General features: G+C 49.3%; 1 protein-coding gene across 3 annotated transcripts in view; it reads left to right on the top strand.

The window, feature by feature from the left end:
- The first annotated feature begins 1,371 nt into the window (after positions 1 to 1,371).
- Positions 1,372 to 18,408, top strand: part of LOC111934941 (contactin-4) — a 263,405-nt gene continuing 246,368 nt past the window's right edge. For 2 of the 3 annotated variants that reach the window (XM_086846912.1, XM_086846910.1), the window contains exon 1: positions 1,378 to 1,516. The gene's annotated coding sequence lies outside the window, so the exon portion shown is untranslated. Of the gene's footprint in view, positions 1,517 to 18,408 lie in introns of all 3 variants that reach the window. The other variant, XM_086846907.1, reaches the window with a different exon arrangement.

Raw genomic sequence — 18,408 nt, 5'->3', positions numbered from 1 at the left:
CCAAGGTTGGACCTGATGATCTTGGAGGTCCTTTCCAACCATGATTCCATGATAAAGGAGCTGAGCATTCCCAGGACACCAGAGGTACTTCAGGACTGCTCAGGGTTGGACCATCAGCCTGGAGGTGCTGCAGGGCGCTGTCACCGCTCCGTGAAGAGCTCACAACCCCTTGGCTCTGCAGAACTGGGTTCAGCCACCTCCTGAGCTGCCCAGGCTGCTTCCCAACCTTTTGGATGGATCCTTTGGGAGCAGGGAGCTGTGTGAGTGATGAGGCTTTGCTGGATGGGGATGAACCCATCCATCGAGGAGGAACCCGTGAGCAGCAGCAAACGCCAACCCAACCTGAGCTAACGTTAATTGTCACTCAGCTTCCACCGACGTGCAGTTTATTAAACCATAAAGCAAGGCAGCAAGCACAGAGAGCAACTCCAGAGATAATTAAACATAATAAGGGTTTCACTTAATCCCTCAAAACCCAGGGGAGGCACAGTTAAGACTGAATACCCTCTTTGCACGGCAAGGCTTTTTTTTTGCACAAGCATTTAAGAGAACTTCCCAGGCCAGGATGTTGGGACAGGTGGAAAGACAGGTCCCACGTTCACTTCTGAATATATTTTTTTTTCCTTTTCTTTGTGCCTTTACATTATGCTGCTTATTAAACCTGAACTCATGACTTTCAAAGCAGTTTGTGGCTCATCATTTGCCTCACAGCAGCAAGCAGAGACCCTGATGAGGGATCCTGGGGAAGGTTTGGGAGCATCCCTGGGCACAGGGACGGCCAGCAGAGCTTGGGAGCAGCCGGGCTGGTACCCAGGTGCGCTGTGCTCCCGGGATCCTCACCTCCCTCCACAGCACGGGCATTTCTTGGACGAGGAGGAACGGGAAGGGGATGAAAGAAGACTGTGGATGCAAAGGGCTGAGAGAGAGGCTGGCAGAGCTGGTGGGTGAGGAGAGATTCCCTTTAAAGAGCGAGACAATTAGGGCAAATCAGGGATTCAAACCGGAGGGCAATGCGCCAAGTGGGGGGAAAAGTAATAATAATAATAATAATAATAAAAAAAAAGCCGCGAGCGGTAATTTGGGATTCCGTGGCCTCCCACAGTGGGACCGGGGCTGGTCGGGGATGGCGGAAAAGAGGGGAGCGCGACGAGAAGGGGCTGGGATCTGCCCGGGGTGCGGGTGCAGCCGCGGATGGAGCCGCACCTCCAGCAAAGCCAGCCGGGGGCAGGGCAGGGGATGCTGCCCGCGGGGCTGGGGACCCCGAGCGCTGCCGCACGGCCGCTGGCGGGCACCGGGCGGGCACCGGCGGGGCACGAAGGGTTAAGGCGGCCGCCGCCGCTCCGCCGCCCGCCCCCCGCGCACGGCGGGGCCGGGGGTGGGGTCTGCGCGGAGCCCGCCCGGCTCCCGCCGCTGCCGCTCAATGCTGCGGCCGCGGGGCTGCGGGAGCCGCGGGAGCCGCGCACCTCGGGGCTGCGGGAGCCGCGCACCTCGGGCATGTCACACCCGCCCCGCCCAGGTAAGCACCGCTCGGCACGGCACGGCGGAAAAATAAAAATATATACATATGTATATATACTTCTGTGTATATATATATGTGTGTATATATATATATACATATATAGGGAATAAATACGGAATTTTGAAGCAAGGCTGCGGCGCGGGGGAAGGAGAGCGCGGGCGGGCTGCGGAGCCGGCGGAGAGGATGCGCGGCCGGAGGGGAGCGGAGCGGAGCGCGGTGCCCGCGGGGTTCCCCCGGTGCCCCGGAGCTGCCGCGGGGTGCGGACCGTGCTCCGGGCCGTGCGGAGCCGTGCGCGGCCAGCGCAGAGCCGGACCGGGCGGGGGTGGCTGCGGGCCCCGGACACGGAGCGGGAGCATCTCTGAATGAGTGTGAGAGCATCCCTGAGTGAGTGCGGGAGCATCTCTGAATGAGTGTGAGAGCATCCCTGAGTGAGTGCGGGAGCATCACTGAGTGAATGTGAGAGCATCCCTGAGTGAGTGCGGGAGCATCACTGAGTGAGTGCGGGAGCATCACTGAGTGAATGTGAGAGCATCCCTGAGTGAGTGCGGGAGCATCACTGAGTGAGTGCGGGAGCATCACTGAGTGAATGTGAGAGCATCCCTGAGTGAGTGCGGGAGCATCTCTGAGTGAGTGCGGGAGCATCCCTGAGTGAGTGTGAGAGCATCCCTGATCGAGTGCGGGCTCACCCCTGATTGAGTGCGGGCTCACCCCTGATTGAGTGCGGGCTCACCCCTGATTGAGTGCGGGCTCACCCCTGACTGAGTGCGGGCTCACCCCTGACTGAGTGCGGGCTCACCCCTGACTGAGTGCGGGCTCACCGCAGAGTCAGCGCTGGCGCATCCCGGAGCGCGGGCGCTGGGATGCTCCCTCCAGGCGCACGCAGAACTTTTTGCCGGCTCCAGCCGCGTTCCCGGCTGGAGTTGGAGCTCCCTTTGCTTTCCCCAGGCTGCTGCTGCTCCCGTGTCGTGAGCAACAAACCGCAGCGTGTTGTTTTATTTATCCCAGACAGGAACGGTTTGCTCTCGAAACTACAAATTAAAGGATGCTGCTTGCATAACAAGTGGCAATAGTTTGTATCTTCCATACTAATTACCCGTCACCTTTTAGGCTAAGCCAAAGAGGGGCTTTTTTTTCCCCGAGGAGGGCTCGTTCGATAAAGCAGTCTGATGTCTTGGAGCCACGTATTCCTCTCCCCTCGCTGGATTTTTTTTGGGCAGAGGATTAAGAGCCAGCATGTTGATGAGGCACCCTGAGGTGCGGGGAATCAGGGGACGTTTGTCTGGAGGGAGAAGTCAGTTTTTGTGGTTGTGCTTGTCCATCCTCCGGTTTCCATGGCTCGGTCCAGGACCCGCATCCCAGCGGATAAATCACTGAGGTGGGAGCGGGGACTGGCGGCAGCTCCTCTTGTGACTGTCGCGATACTCCGGAGCTCCTTTCCAACATCCAGCACCCCCTGCCCCTCCGTGGGTGCGTGGCTGGCTGTGCCCCGGTGCTGGCAGGGAGCCCAGGGGGTGCCGTGCCCCATCCCTGTGCCATCGTGGCTGTCGGAGCCCCTTCCCTGGAGCCTGTGGCTCCTGCAGCAGCTCCAGCCCAGGTGTGCAGGTGATGCTACAGCCGGGCTCCACAGCCAGCACCGAGCCTGGGGAGCAGCACGGTGGGGGGCTGCGCTTAAGGGGGTTCCCCAGAAGCTTTTTCTTCTGCTTTCCTGGCCGGGAAACCGAATCTTTTATTCTTTTCTGGATCTGAGGAGCCGCATTTTTACCCTGCGTTTGTAAGTCCCTGAAAACTGCTTAAATGGCTCTTGAATAATCCTTCAAAGTCACCTCCCCTCTTTAATCTAATACCAAAAGGACTTACTTTACACGGCTAATCCCTCTTTCCTTGCTGTACAGCCTCATTTAGAGGTGTGCACACTGCTAATTTCCCCTTGGCAGCCTGCTGGAGACAATGGCTTCCTCTGGCGAGCAGCAACCTCTCCCTCCCGTGCTGAACTCCGGGCGAGCTGAGCCCCTCTGACAAGATCTTGGGGGATTTCAGGAAGCATCCCTGTGCAGGAGGCAGCCCCAAACTCCGGCTGTGTTTGTAAACAGCACCTTTTGGGAGGCTCTGAGGGTCTCCTGCCCCAAACAGGGGCAGCTCTTGGGTGGTGAGAGTGGAGGGAAGCAGGGTGTGCCTGCAGGTAGTTGGAGTTGAGTGATCCTGGCAAAACTCTGGAGCTGGAAGGGTTTTCCCATCCTCACCTCCTGCAGGGGAGCTGAGCTCTCTCCCAGCCTTTCTGGCGCTCCCAGAATTTTAAGCTTGTTCTGCTCTCCACAATGACAGTGTGTTGGGAATGTGAATGACAGCGAGGAGCGGCTCACCTGTGCCTGCAGCCTCCTGGAAAATGGGCTGAGATGCTGCAGCCTCCAAAGCCTGCCTTTCCATGGGCTCCCAGGGATGTCTGGAGCTGCCAGTCCCTCACCTGGGCTCGCCAGGGATGGCTGAGGAGGGCAGATGTGCCTTCAGTGTGGTGAGAGGGGCAAGGGGTGATGTGTCCTCTGCCCTGGGCCACAAGGACATCCCTGGCCGTGGGGTGGGTGTCTCTGTCTCTCAGCCATCCTTCCCCAGGGTGTCCTGTGCTGATTTTCCAGTGTTAATCCCTCCAGTGTTTGATTCCTGAGTGCTTGGCCGAGGAGTTTTTATTCCAGAGGGAAGGACAGCAGCAGTGGCAGCCAGTGAGCAGCTGCTGAGAGCCCACCTTGGCTCCCAAACTTGGACCTCTCCATGCATGAAAGTCCTTCTTGTTGCTCTCCAGGTCTTTATTTACTGGAATTAACATTTCCTTGGTTTCAGACCCACTCCTGTGTTACCCCATCAGGGACAGCTGGAAATCAGGGGTGAGCTCACATAAAATTTCTCCCAGAGATGCAAAACTTTGGAGTGATTCTGTAAATATTCTGGTGCCATGTGACTTATTTACCTTGGCTTCAGGAGTTGGCTTTGTCTGACAGTTCTGTGGAGTTAACTTGATTTAAAAAAAGAATATTTAAAACTCAGAGGTAAAGACGAGGCAGAGTGAAGGAAAATACCCAGGAGATGGATGGATCACTGCCTTTTGATTTGCTCTTGTGGTCTTGCTTAATTCTGTTTGGTGAGCATTCTGGAGGGGCTGGTTCCCATCAGGGCAGGGTGGACACAGCCCTGGCGCCGAGCAGGGAGCTCCAGGGATGCAGACAGAGCAGGAGAAGCTGCTGCTGCTTAAAAATACTCTGCTGCCTTTGAAAGTTCATAAATCATCACAGGTTTATTTTTAGCCCTGTTAGAATAGAGGAAGGCTGGGGTTTCTTCCCACACCTCCCCTGTGTGGCCTGGAATGACCTGGCAAAGTCTCTGCAGAATCATTTGGCTCTCTCCTTTGGCGTGGTGGTGACCTGGTGCTCAGCCCCGTTGTCACACAGAGGATTCAGCTCCCTTTGAAGAGGCTTTGGTGCAACAGTTGGGAATTTTCCTTCCCTTTGGGAGCTGGTGCTGCTGGCTGGGTGAGCGATGTGCAGCCCCTGACAGGAAGGTAATCACAAGCACAGCAAAAAGTGCCGTGAATCACCCCAAATCCACCAATGTCAGCTGCGAGGTGCCAAGGCTGAGCCGAGCACACGTCCTCACCGTGATCTGCCACGGCGCTCGCTCCAGTACAGATACCAATATCATGACAGGAGTGATTCATTCTTTTTATTATTAGCAAAGCAAATATATAATGATGACACCCAGCTGATTTACTGCTTCACGCCAGTGCACAGCTCTTCCCTGCCTCCTCCTCCTCCTCCCGGCAGCCACCGGATCCGGGGATACTCGAACGAAATGTGTCAAATCTGTGTCAAATCTGCCTCTCATCTGAGCACAAATGAGCTTCACGTTGGTTATGAACCGAGAGAGGAGTGTTTTGTGCACTAAGCAGGGCTCTGAAAGTGTGGATGTTGGGAAGTAACTCCGTTCTTGGCTGTTCCCTGGGTGCAGTCATTTTATCTCAATCTGCAGGGTGAAAATCTATCCCAACCCAACACCACGAACAAGAACGGGTCCTTGGCGTGTTTTTAATTGCTGGGTTAAATCAGTGAAGGTCAAGCCCTCAGAACCATCAGGGTCAAAGCATTTTGAAAACATTCTGGTGTTTGTCAGGTGCAGAGTTCAGCTTTAGGAAGGTGGAGCAGAAGGGGGAAGTTTTGCTTCTGCAACGTAAATTGGGATTTTGCTTAGGGTCATAATCACAGCACAGATGTATCAGCATGTGGCCTCCAGTGAGGTAAGTGATGCATTTATTGCACTTCAGAAGGACTTGGAAAAAATAATCTGTTGTTTACATTTTCCAAATGGCAGGGATTTATTTTAAAAATTGTGTTAAATTGTTTTATTTCAAAAATTGTTTCAAAAACAAGGTTCTGCCATGTTTGTTTCTTCTATTAATTCTTCATCAAGCCCCCAGCTGTTCAGCTGTTGATGTTTCATTCCTTCAGGACTTGTGGAGATGTCTCAGATCTGGCCAGACATCCTTATTCAGGTTGTGATCTAGCCAGCACCAAGTTCTGTTGAGATAAGTTATAAAATAGATAAAAGAAAAGCACCAGGGTGGTTCTTCCCCATCTTTTCTCCTCTTTGGTTTTTGGATTCAGTCAGACTCAACCCTGGAGTTTCCCCAGTTCTTGCTGAGAGCAAGATGTGCTTGAGAGACCCAACAGTTAATTTTGGTTTTCTGCAGATTTCCAGGAGCCCCTGAGCCGAGCTGCTCCTAACCCCAGACTGATTTGCTCTTCCAGAAGTTCTGTCAGTGTTGTATCTTTGTTGGCCTCGGGCGAAATCTGTGTTTATCATTTATTTATATAAATGTTTAGCCGAGGAAGAGATGTGGTGTTTAAGGCCAATTTACATAAGGCTTAGCAGGTCATTGCATTTATTTAGAGCCTCAGAAGGGGAACAAAGGGGGGAATCCCGGGTGACTGTGGTGGAAAAACCTCTCTTGTGGAGGGTGATTTAATGTGAATGGTGCTGCACAGCAATAACCTGTGTGATTTTAACCTGTCTGTTTATTAAACTCCTTTTATTCAGATCACAGGGCTTTATTGGGGAAAGCTTCCAGACAACAAAACACATTTGCATCTCTGTGCTCCCAGTGGTGGGAGTGTGGAGACCCAAAAAGCCTCAGGGAGAGCCCCAGGGCTGCTGGGGCTGCTCAGGGCACAGCTTTCCCTGCTCCTCGGCTCCTGGTTTTGACTCCCATCGCTCATTTTTACACCTTTCCAGCTCTAGAAAACCTGGAGCAGAGAGATCTCTGTCTGGTTTGATCCGTGGCCATGGTTTGGGTGATCTCTGCAGAGCACAGGGGCTTCTTCACCTCACACAAACAGCACCGAGGAACTTGAATCAAATAGGAATGTTTTTATTCACTGCTACCTTGCTCAGTGGTCAAAACTCTCTCGGCATGAATGAATGGGTGAATCTTTTTGGGCTTTGTCTCCAAGTTTCTAAAAATAGAAAAATAAACCCCCCCCTCTGAACAGCACTCAACTCCCAGCTTTTTAAAAGAGTTACTTAGCATAAGAGTAGAACATTTGCCTGAGAGGGTTTCAATCCAAGAACGACTTTTCATATTTAATTGATCTGTATTGTTCAATTAGCGAGATGTATCATGCCCTCTGTTGTGCATGTATAGCTGGAAGCAGAAATGAATGAAATATGAAGGAGAGCAGAGGTTTCAGCCTGAATCTGCTGTCAGTGATGCACAGAGCAGGGCCTGGATCTGTGTGAGCAAACAGGGATTGTGTCAATTCAGCGTCACCTTTGCCTTACAAATGAGCCTGAATTACAACATTTGTTCTTATTCTGCTCAGAACTCACTAACCTCTTTGTTCTAAATCCTATCTATAAACATCCCCAGCTCCTGAATTAGCTGTCAGGATTATCCCAGTGTGTCGTGCTTGTCTGGGAACAGCTGGATTTGGTTTCCCAGCCCCGCCAGCTGCCCAAAATCAGGTGTGTGCTGAGCATCCCGGCAGTGCCAGGCACAGCCAGGAGTGACACGGGTCCCACAGGGTGGCAGCAGTCAGCCCACAGCTCTGATCCCACGGAGCATCCCACAGCATTGGGAACTGCTCCGTGGCTGGGACAAGGCAGGAGCCAGGGAACACCCTGCTCCATCACCTGGGAGAAGGCAGGAGCCAGGGAACACCCTGCTCCATCACCTGGGAGAAGGCAGGAGCCAGGGAACACCCTGCTCCATCACCTGGGAGAAGGCAGGAGCTGGGAAAACACTCTGCTCCATCACCTGGGGTAAGGCAGGAGCCAGGGAACAGCCTGCTTTATCACCTGGGAGAAAAAACACCCTGCTCCATCACCTGGGATAAGGCAGGAGCCAGGGAACACCCTGCTCCATCATATGGGAGAAGGAACACCCTGCTCCATCACCTGGATTAAGGCAGGACAAGGCTTTAGCTGGGATGGGGATTTAACACCTCTAACCGCAATTGCTACACTATCATTTTCTTAGCATCCCTTAATTCTGAGGAATTGACAGAAAAATGTATCAAGTTTCTCCTTGGAATATCCTGTCATTGTCAGGATTCTGTGCTCAGTGTCCCCCTTTGCTTTCCCTGCTTTTCCAGCTTCAGTTTTCCCTCTTTCCTTGCCCAGCCCCGTGCAGCAGCTCCTCCCAGGTTTGGGCTGACAGGTACAGGCTTTGTGGCTGGCTCAGCATCACCCTCTGCCTGCTCCTCCCCAGCTCCTTCGGTTTCCTCACAAAATGATCAGGAGAACCAGAGGATTCCTGTGCTGCATCCAGCCCATTCCAAGTCACTGGCAGAAAGTGCTGATTATCCAGGAGGAATGATTTTAAACCTGGCAGGGAGGTGTGTCTGTGAGCAGTGAGTGCACAGCTTGGCCAGGGAAGCTGTCCTGGCAGCTCTTGGCACACGGGGTCACTTCTCCTCCTTGGAGACATGAAAAGCCCTCCTAGGGATGTGTCTGTACAAGGAGAGTTACACCAACCACCTGGTGTTGGTGGCTGAGGTTTCAAGGGATCAGGCAGGTTTGTTGTGGGCAGGGAGGATGGAGGAACTGAGCATCCTTCCCTCTCTGCCCTGCCATCCTCAGTGCAGAAAAGCCGTGGAGCTGCTGGAGCAAATCCAGAGGTCATGGAGCTGCTGCCAGGGCTGGAGCCCCTCTGGAGCCAGGCTGGGAGAGCTGGGGGTGCTCCCCTGGAGAGGAGAAGCTCCAGAGAGAGCTGGGGGTGCTCACCTGGACAGGAGAAGCTCCAGAGAGAGCTGGGGGTGCTCAGCTGGAGAGGAGAAGCTCCAGAGAGAGCTGGGGGTGCTCAGCTGGAGAGGAGAAGCTCCAGAGAGAGCTGGGGGTGCTCAGCTGGAGAGGAGAAGCTCCAGGGAGAGCTGGAGCCCGCCAGGGCCTGAAGGGGCTCCAGGAGAGCTGGAGAGGGACTGGGGACAGGGATGGAGGGACAGGACACAGGGAATGGCTCCCAGGGCTGGATGGGATATTGGGCAGGAATTCCCAGAGCAGCTGTGGCTGCCCCTGGATCCCTGGCACTGCCCAAGGCCAGGTTTGGAGCAGCCTGGGACAGTGGAAGGTGTCCCTGCCATAGCAGGGGGTGGAATGGGATGAGTTTTAATGCCCCTTCCAACCCAGACAATTCCATGTGTCTGAGATGATCTCTGCTGCCCCATCAACATTTCCATATCATTTCCCAGCCCTTATGGAATTATCCCAATAATCCAAACATGGAATTATCACATCACACGTTGTTCCCCCATGGGAAAAGCAGGTGTGCAGCAGCACCAAGAGTGAGGCTGGGGCTCTCCCAGGGAGCAGCAGGAATGTGCTGGCTTGAGCCAGAGAATTCCTCGGGAGAATTCTGTGTTTAATGAGTCTCTTCTAATTGCAGATTTAGGGAAGAAACACTGGTCAAATACATCTGAGAAGGGAGAGTGCAGAACATGGCTTGACTCAATATTTTCTCTAGTCAAGTGGAAAAAAGGAAGCCTCATATGAAAAAGCTGGAAAGGTCAAACTAATTTGTACTTGTGTGATAATGGGTAATACCTCTATTGTTTATGAAGCCTGCAGAATCCTTCCTGGGCTAAGCACTGTCATCCATCTGATGGTGATTTGGAGAAATTAAAAATGAAGTAGCAATTGTTCCACCCTCTACGTGCTTTAAGCTGCTTTGGGTGAGGATTCCTTTGAACAGTTCCGTGCTCTTTGTAAATGAGCTGAGGTGAAATTTGCTCACTTCTCCTGACTGCTGTGGCTGAAAGGAGATGGTTTTAAACAAAAAAAAAAAAGAAAAAAAAAAAAAGAAAAAGATTAATACTGAGGTTGAGAAGAGCCAGACTGAAACCCTGCCTGTGTCTTGCTGCTTAAGCATTCTGCCTGTGTTCCCCTGGTTCTTTATTTTGCTGCAGTCTTTTCTGTTTATTTACTAGGGTAAGTGGGAATTTTATATGCATGTCCAGCTCCTGCTATTAAAAGTGGGATTGGTGAGCTCCTAATGCCCCACAGTGCTGCCTCACTTATCCAGGTGGATTTGCAGCTCCTTTTAGCAGCCACTGGAAGTTGTGTGAATTTTCCTGGGATTCTGGTTCCTTTCTGGGGAGCCACACTGCATCATTTTCCAGGGCACTGTGTGGGGAGTCCCTCCTGCCTCGTGCTCAGCACCAAGTGTGAGCTCCAGAGGAATTCATTTGCCAGGCTTATCGCTGAGACATTTAATATCTGGAATGATTTAGGAGATCAAATTCTGGAGTTCTGGGCTGGCTGTAGCTGCATCTGTCATTGTTGCAGAACCTTGACAGTGAACAAAAGGTGCTGCAGGGAACCATAACTCACCCAGCAAATTAATGGGTTCCCAGCCTTGCTTGCTCAGCTAAACGGAGCCGTGTGGCCTCACTGGCCAAGGGTTTTCCACAGAAATTGGGTGGGTTTGGAGTGGGCATTCCCAGAGGGATGGAGAGAGCACAGCCCTCCTGCCAGCTGCCTGGAACTGCTGCTTTCCACTCCTGCTGAAAGGGGGGATGAACCCCCCCAGCCTGGGAGCTCTTCTGGGAACATGATGGAATTGTTTTAAAGGGATTTCTTTTTTTTTTTTTTTTTTTTTTTTTTTAAGTGGGGGTCCACAGGAAGGGAAAGGGTTTGATTGAGAAAGTTTCATCGTTTTTGGTGATGCCACACTGTGAGCACAGCGTGGCCAGGGATACTCACAGGCCACCACCAGTCATTTCTGCCACTGTCAGGAGATGCTTGATCACCTTCCAATTAGCAGAAAGTGCTGGAACATCCCTGGGGGGATTTCAAAGCTGTGTGGATGTGGCACTTGGGGACATGGGCAAGTGGTGGCCTCAGCTGTGCTGGACTTCATGATTTTAGAGGGTTTTTCCAGCTGGAATTCCATGGCAGGTCATCTCCCTGGCCATGATTTTGTTCTTACTCTTTTTTCCTGATTCTGCTTCTCTTGCTGATGGATGATCCCAGTTCCTGAGAAGGTTCCAGTCCTTTCTGAGTTGCCAAATTCCTGGCATGGTGGTGGGCAGGGCGTAGCTGAGGAATTGGGGATGAGGGGAGATGATGCTCTGACTTGGGGGGTGTGTGAGGCAGTGGGAGGGTGACCTCGTCTGCAGCCACCAGCAGCTCCTGGAACCTGGATTTTGGGAATTACCAAGCCCTTCCTGGTGGAGAGCTGGCTGTACATTTGTTAATTGGCTTAATCACCCTGCAGGGCTTGGAAGTTAAAGAGGGAGCAGAGCTGGAGGGGTGGCTGGGGGCTGGAACTGTGGGGGTGGCACCAGAAGGGCCCCAGAAAATGGGCAAATTTGGGGAACTGCTCAGCACCAGCCCTGCAGGGCTTTGGCCACATCAGCAGCTCTGTGAGCTCTGCTCACAGTTTAAAATGACTCTGCAGCACTTGGCAGGTCCAGGCCCAGAGAGGTGAGGAAGTTCAGAGATTTCTGGTGGGAATCTGTAGTTTTGTGGCCCAGGCAGTGCTCCCAGTCATTCCCAGTTTATCCCAGGACTGCTCCCGTAGCCAGCCTGCCATCAGCACTCACTGGATCTCAGAGCCATTTTATTATTAGGGTTATTATTGTATTTTCAAACCATTACCTAAAATATGGAACCTCTGCCCCAAGAAAAGTGGATTATCCTTTCCTCGATAACTAATTTTATTTCACTCAGGAAAATTTGATTCAGATTTCTGAAACATTGCCACTAAGCAGCTTTCTAAGCAGAGTTGCAGTGCACGACCAAATTAAATCCGTGTAGGGAGAAGGGAAATGTTGTTGCAAGTGTCCAAAGGGGTTGGAATGAAAATAATCTGATAGATCAAACTTAAATTGAGTTCAGCTATTACGGAGGGAGCTCAGCTCTGTACCTGGAAAATCCCATCTGCCAAAAATAAACTTTGGGGGTCACATTTTAAAATGGCATTTCTGGTCCTGGACCATCCAGCTGCTCTCTCTGGGATGTCAGTCCTGTGTGAAGGAGTTTCAGCTGGGGGAACCTGCTCAATAAAAACAAAACTAAAAATTTAAAAAAGAAGGTGGGGAAATGCTCTTTGAGGATTGATCAAACCCTTCCCAAGCTGCACCAGCCTGAGGTGGCAGATCCTGTCTCTGAGTGACTTTTGAATGAAGTTTGGCTTAAATTGTGTCCAAACCCAGCATCTCCAGGAGAAAATACCTTGTGACTTCTGCAGTTCGAGGTAGCAGCATTTGGAACCAAACTGGAGAACTGGTTTGACCCTTCTTACTGTAGGCTCTGAATGGACTTCAGATTCCAGGTCTTTAATGATCCTTGTGGAATTCTCCTGAGCTGGTTCTGTGCTGTTTCACTGGAGATGAAGGACTGAGATACACAAGATGCTCAGAGATGCTGAGATACTTAAGCATTGGAATTTCTAGAAAGTTCTACCCAAATTCTTTCAATTTTAGGGTACTGAGCAATTGGAAGAAATAAGTTTATGGCAGAGGAGGAATTTCAGCACTGACTTCTTCTCCCCTGTGGATTGCATCATAACTCTTGTCTGATGCTTTAAAGATTTAATTATTTTTGCACCTGTGGTTTTGCTTTAGCTCAGTCTTTCCCAGCTCATGGGATTCAGAGTCTCACTGAATTCTTGCCTTCAAATAACAAATATCTGGGACTGAAAGTGCAGTCAAATGTGATTTAGCTGACTAAAACATTATGAACAGACCCAAGCATTCACACAAAAATACTTGACAATATCTATGCAAAGGTAATGTCATCCATTAGCATTGTGTGAAATATAAAATATCACCCAATATTTAAATCCAACTGCAGTGAATCCTCTGTAACTTTACTGACAGAACCTAAATTTAGGAGCTAATTAAATTCCATGGAACAGAAGAATTTCTCCCCTTCTTGTAAGGACAGAGATCTGGAGTGTTAGCTGTACTTCTATTTTTATATCATTGAGTAGACTTTTATAGAGATAAAACTATATACCTGGGGGTTGTTTTTTTTTTTTTTTTTTTTTTGATTTCTACATCTGAATTTTAGGATCTCTGCTGAGAAGGCCCCAAAGCCCAGCTCAGTGAAGGGGCTACTGATGGAGGTGGTTGAACTCAGGGAGTGGAAGGGATAATTCCCTGCCCAGTCAGGTCTGGATCCAGCCCCACCATCTGCTCAGAGCATCCAGAACAACTCATTTCACCCCAGAAGTCAATTCAGGCATTTTTCCTTCCCAGCCAATTCCCTGTCCCAGCCTCTGGCTGTGGAAGATTCCAGCTTTAAGGCTGCGGTGAAATTAAGTGTGGACCCAGGATCAGGGCCAAACTCTTTAAATAATTGATGGACAGCTTGATTTCTTTAGCCTTGCTAAAGTAAACCGAGTTTCAGATGAACAGGAGCTGAGTTAGGTGTTTAGTTGGGGGGAAAAAAGCCCTTTGAATTCCACTGATTTCCCACAGGATTAGCTCAGCACTAGGAAAAATAACTTGAGAGGATCACAGAGTGGTTTGTGTTGAAAGGGACCTTGAAGATCATCTGATTTCAGGGCCAGGGCCATGGCAGGGACACCTCCCACTGTCCCAGCTGCTCCCAGCCCTGTCCAGCCTGGCCCTGGGCACTGCCAGTGATCCAGGGGCAGCCACAGATTCTCTGGGAATTCCATCCCAGCCCCTCACCACCCTCACAGGGAAGGATTTCACCCCAAAATCCCATCTCCTGCTGTTCTCTGGCAGTGGAAGCCATTCCCCCTTGTCCTGCCAATCCAAGCCCTTTTTATTCTGTTCAGGCTCTTTGGTTTCTTCCTCTTTTTAGGCAAAAAAAACCAAAGAAACAAGGAATCCCTCTTAAATGAAGCACATAATCTGAAAAGGAGAAAGCAGAAAAGTTGTCACTGCTGTCTGTGAGCTGAAATTGGCCAAGTATCCCATGGCTGTATAGACTTCTGTGTGATCTTTGTTAATTGCTATAAATAAATAACACAACTGGAACAGCTGCATTTCCCACAGCACCTGCCAGTGTGTGCCAGTGTGAGACGATGCAGGAGGCAAAGAACTCAAACTTCCTGACCCAAATGTCGTGTAAGTTGAGAAGAAAAAGCAAACAGACACCAAGGAAGCAAACAGCAGCAGGAGAAGCAGCTAATGAGCATCCATGGCTTGATTGCTTAATGGGGCTGTGGTCTCGAGGCCGGTCTGGAGGAAGGATGTGCTGGGGACAGGCAGGATGGGAAGTGGAATTGGTTGTGCAGGAGGAGCAGGAAATGTGCCTGTGTTGGAGGGCTCCTCATATTCCACTCCTGCAAATGGCTCCATCTATCAGCTGGAAATAGCAGCGTGGCAGACAGGGCAGAGTTAGGCTGGGCTCAGCAGGGAGGAGTCTGAGGAGAGGCAGGGATGTGCTGGAGTTCAGAGGAACTTTCTGGAAACGTCCCGTGGAGCAGTTCCTTTTGCTGGTGGAATACCAGTGTGAAAATTTAAAAGTTTAATAAAAAAGACAATTAGGAGAAAAAAATAAAGTAAAGTATACAAATACAGCCAGGTGTCTCTGCATTCAGCCAGGAGAGCACACCTCACTGACAAAGGATTGTCCCTTAAAAACAGAACCCTACTACACATCCATAAATTCTCATCCATATTCAGACATTCTTCTGAGATCTTTGGTGTTCTTCTGTTTAGTTTTCTCTTGCCCCCTTCCCAATAGATCAATCCTCTTGGCACCATTGAGATTTACATTCCCTGATACCAGAAATGCAATAAATTCCTCCCCCCAGAGTTCTGGGCACTGCTGTCTTCATCTGGATCAGAAAGTTTACAAATGCAGGAGTTCTCCAGCTATTTTTTTTCCTCAGTCTTTGGTTTATACAGACAAAAGCAGTTTTTATTTTAATACTATGCCATAGCCTAACATATATGTATTATGCCACTATTTCTAAATTTCATCAATAACAGAAATAAAGAAAACTATATTAATACAACAAAATTTCTCATTCTTATACACATAACATTCATTTTAATATTTGCAAAAAGCCAACAATATAAAATGTATCTATAACACCAGTGAAACAGGACACTCCTGGGAACTCATTTATGGGACTGTTTGTTTTCACTAATGACACAAGATACCAAATTCTTGAAGATTCTCAGAGCTACAAGAGTGGTCAGAGCAGCAAATATGCTTTGATCCCAAAAGCCTTTTTTCCCTTCTCTCTATTTTTTATAATCCTTTTTGCTCTTTGGGTCATATTACAAGTTTAAACACTTCCTTATCCTTCTCTCAATCTGAACTTGTTTAGAAATCATAAAACTGCCTTTGAGGTGGCTCTGATGGCTTTGGGAAGGCTTTGGCAGTGATGCTGTGGTGGTGGAATGGGTGGGCTGGCTCCAGGGGAGCATTTCCAGCTCCCAAACCTGATGGCAAATGGGCACAGCCCCTCGGAATCCTCGGTCACAGCCGAGTTCCTGAAGCCTTAAAACCCCTCCACATCTCCACAACGCTGCCAACACAAACACAAAAGCACCGAGAGGGGTTTTTTTTTAAGCCCAATATTCCTGTCTGGAAATGAATTCCTGCTGTTGTCACCTCATTCATTATCCTTTCCATGAAGCAATAGGTGATGCAGCCTTCTGCTGTGAAGGTCCCCCCCTCTGTTCATCTCCTTAGCCACTGTCACTCATCCCCTTCATTTCTGAACTTTATCATTCTGTATTCCAGCTGTTGGATTTGATCCATCCATCATCTGTCAGGAACTTGTCAGAGACCCTGGGCACCTCCAGATGCATTTCCCGTGCAGGTCCTGCCAGAGGAGAGGAATATTAAGCAGGGAGGGTTGGGCAAACCACACACTTGCTCTGTTTTGTGCTGTGCTTCATCTTTAGATTAACCTTTTTCAGCATTTTTCCCCCCAAAAGAGAAGCTGAGAATTTGTAATGGCTAATTTTGGATTTGTGAGGAGTTTGTGGGTTTATTCTTATGGATTGACAACCCTCCTGTCTCACACTTCTTAAAAAAAAACATGTCAGGGAGAAGTCTGCCCCCCATTTTCCAAATAAACAGAGGGTAAAACTTTGCCCTTTACTTCTTGGGCTGAACTTGGTGATCAGGCTCAGAGAGAGGTTTCCATGGTGCAGAGTTTCCTTTTTCCAAGGAAAACTGTTTCCCTTTGTATATTTGCTGCTATTGTATTTAATGGTCACTGTTCTGCAGGTTTAACAGTCACTCCCCACACCTTGTGAACAAATTTGTATATTTTAAATCAACATTTGCAGGAAAAAATCCAGTATTTGCCCAGGGCTGCTTTTGATCTTTTTTTTTTTTTTATTTTTTAATACTGAAATTCAGGTTATGCTGCAGGATCTGGTCTATTCCAGCAGTCAGCTGTGTTATTTGATAACTCAGGTATTGATTCCTTACATCACCTGCTCCTTACTCACTGATTATATTTCATTTCTGTTCCTTCTTCTTTTGTAGAAGTACAAAATGAAAACCTGGTAGCCGTTTCTGGCTTTATTCATTTTCCTTTTCCCTGGTGGAGCCTCATGGATTACATTCCTTGTCTGTTTACCCAGCACTTTCTCTCTTCTTTCTTCTTGAACAGGAAGATTCTGACTTGGAAACACTGAACTTTTAGTAGGGATTATGGGAATAATAAAATAAGGTAGGGCCATACTTGTGCCAAAGCTTTGTCCAGAGGATGTTCCCTCCCTGGAAGTGCCCAAGGCCAGGTTGGGGCTGGAGCAGCCTGGGATAGCAGAAGTGTCCTGCCCATGGCAGGGGTGGAATGAGACAATCTTTAAGGTTCTTTCCAACCCAAACCATCCCATAATTCCATGATCCTTCACCAGCCAGGATGCAGCTGAATTTCCAGCATCACTTTCTGCATCTTTCCCTTTCCCTCAGCCCCACGAGTGGGGGACTCATGCACAGCCAGGGAGCCCTGGGGACACATTCCTGGTGTCCAGGACTCCTCCCTGGCTCGGGCACTGGGGATGGACCTGCCAGGACCCATCTCCTCCCAGTTTGGCATCTTAATATTCTTTCCATTTCCTCAGGAGGGAGGATGTCAGGGTGTCATCTCCAGCTCCTCCTCCATGACTTCCTCCAGGTCATCTCTGTGCTGCTGGTGGGAGCCCAGGGATCTGCTCCTCCCTGCCCCTTCCTGCTCTCCCTCTCCTGCTCGCTGGAATGCCGCCAGTTATTGCTTCTTGCATTGTTTCATCTCAGCTCCGTGCTGAAATCCTCCTCTTTTCTTCCATCTGAAGTAATTAATTAGTCCAATTTCCATTTTTAAATTTAACTCGAGCTCAGGAAAAAAAAAAAAAAAATTTGCCAGCCCTGCCAAAGTGCTGACATGTGTTTTACCAGAGATTTGTTAGGAAAGTCTTTAAAAATAATTCCCAGATAAAAGTCAAGTGCAGAAAAAAAAAAAAATGCTCGAAAAAATCTGAAGTGGCCCTAAATATTTAGTTTGTGTCAATGAATCATGGAGAATGGGTTCTGGAAGGAAAAAGGATGCAAGAAGATGATGATGATGATGATTATTATTAGTAGTAGTATTATTAGTATTATTATTATTAACTTTCCTTAAACCTCTTGAGTTTGGCCTTGCTGCAGGAGATGCTGAACATCTCCCAAAGCAGTGAGGTCTGGAGGTGAGATTGTGTAGAATTAAACACCTCAGCTCCTGGGTGACCTCACACCTTTGCTGGGCTGGCACCTCGGGGGTTGTCACCCCTCGAGTGGGCACAGGTCACTGACCAGGGGTTTGGTGCTTTTATCCAGTTATATAAGGAAAAAGTGTGAAAAATCAGGAAGGAGCTGATATCCCCAAGCTCTGTGTTTAATCTCCAGGTGGCTCCATCCAGAGCTGTGCCCTCGTTAGAGCTGTCCCTTTAAATGAGTGTCACCGTGCCCTGACAACACTTACACCATTACCTCCTTGAATATTGCCTGCTTAAAACACAACCCAGCGTGATTTGACAAATGGCTTCCCTCAGTTTAATGTGGAAGAGGAGCTAAATGAGTTAGTAAATGTTAATGTGGCCGTGTTCTTCCCAGATAACCAGTTGCCCTTGGGACAGTATCAATAAGTGGCATTTATATGATGTTATGGATGTGTTAATTATGCATAGACAAAATAACGAGTAAGCAAAGGTCAAGGACAAACACAGCTCCCCCAGAAACACGCATCAAAGAGCTTCTAATATTTAAGTCATTACCATTATTGAATATTCAGTGTCATTTAAATTATGTGCATCTTTCTCATTGCTTATTTTTCAGGCCACAAACTGAGCAACTTCAAGGGCTGCGCGAATATTTTTGTGCCAAAACTTTGCACAACTCCAGCAGTAGCTGGGCTGGTTCTCTCCATCCCCTGGTGAACTGCCAGGTGG

Source organism: Cyanistes caeruleus, chromosome 11, assembly GCF_971803275.1.
Source record: "Cyanistes caeruleus chromosome 11, bCyaCae1.hap1.1, whole genome shotgun sequence".
NCBI lineage: Eukaryota > Metazoa > Chordata > Aves > Passeriformes > Paridae > Cyanistes > Cyanistes caeruleus.
The sequence above is the reverse complement of the archived record's forward strand: the minus strand, read 5'-3'. Positions and strand labels throughout refer to the sequence as shown.